This window comes from Olea europaea, chromosome 18 (assembly GCF_002742605.1).
Source record: "Olea europaea var. sylvestris chromosome 18, O_europaea_v1, whole genome shotgun sequence".
Lineage (NCBI taxonomy): Eukaryota > Viridiplantae > Streptophyta > Magnoliopsida > Lamiales > Oleaceae > Olea > Olea europaea.
The window spans coordinates 2945888-2947236 of record NC_036254.1 but is presented as its reverse complement, the minus strand read 5'-3'; the positions used below and the strand labels follow the sequence as shown (position 1 = coordinate 2947236).

The 1349-nt window shown below is 39.1% G+C and overlaps 1 pseudogene; it reads right to left on the bottom strand.

Annotated features, from left to right (window-relative positions):
- Positions 1 to 499: 499 nt before the first annotated feature.
- The window catches only part of LOC111366600, an 11764-nt pseudogene continuing 10914 nt past the window's right edge, over positions 500 to 1349 (bottom strand).

Below are 1349 nucleotides of genomic sequence, written 5' to 3'. Positions count from 1 at the left end.
GCAAGAGAAAAAAAGGGGGGGGGGGGGGGGGGGGGGGGGGGGACACCTAGTGCACATCAATCGAAAGAATGAGGCAAAACTTGATTTTGTAACAGATAATTTAATCAACATGTACAAACTCGAATGCTCCTTAACTGGTTAACAAAAAATTTCCAACCTTGGCAACAAATCAACTATAGAACTACAAAATTGTAGTTCCAACCGCTACTTTTAAGGAGGTAAAAGAAAAGAGAGAACAATTGACAAGAAGAAACAAATTTACCGAAAATACAAGATTGTTTCCTAATCCATGAAAACCTATCTGCTTTACAATACGTAATGGTCGAGCATCAGGAACTCCAGTGAGATCTGACTGATGAAATCGACTGAGCCGAAACAGCAGCAGTCGGGCTGCTTCAGGAACTCCCATGAGATCTGAATGATGAAATCGATTGAGCTGAAACAGAAGCAGTCGGGCTGCTGAGGTCATGTTCCCCATTAGCAGCTTTGGGTTTTCCACTCAATCTTTCCATTGCATCTTGGCAAATGTCAGTAAACCACTCGTCTTCCGGAAGCACACTGCCACCAACAATACTTAAGCTCAGGAGAGCTAGAAATTACATAAGAAGAAAATTGGAAGATTTTTTTCGAGTTATTTTGGCTATATGTAACTGCAGTTGGTAGAATGTTCAAATACTCATTTTCTTGGACTACCCACACAGAGCAGCCTTATCTAGGAATATGTGAGTGAATGAATGACAATGCCACTTGAAAAGTTTTTTCATTCATTCCGACACATGAACTAATGATTAAAGCAAAACTACCCATCATATAATCTTACAGTGGTTTCTAAATTCCATCTAAACGAATAAAAGGACCAAAGAGAACCCAGGGTCGGTAACTTCTTCAAAAAGTCTCATGTGGATAAACCATTACTGATGTAACGGAATAAGTACCAACAAAGCGATACAGCAGCAAAGGCTCCCACATCTTTGATTTTACCATTCCACAAGAGTTGAGCATATTAAAATTTACAATAAGTTTGCTCTAACTCCCAATAAAATTGAGGTAGACTACATGAATGCTTTTCAGCCATTCTTTCGATCTGAGTTACATCTACCGAGAGTTCCAATTATATCAGAAAACATCGATATTAGTTTTGGTTTCCATCAAAAACTCTTCTATACAATCTTATTGAGATCACAATAAATGAAAAATTCACTAGACCTACCTAGTACATACTAATGCAGCACCAATAGAATATTAAATATAGAATAAGAAGAACAATTGACATTGACAGGAAGAAGAAAATGGGGGGGGGGGGGGGGGGGGGGGAGAAAAAAAAAAAAAAAAAAAGGGGGGGGGGGGGG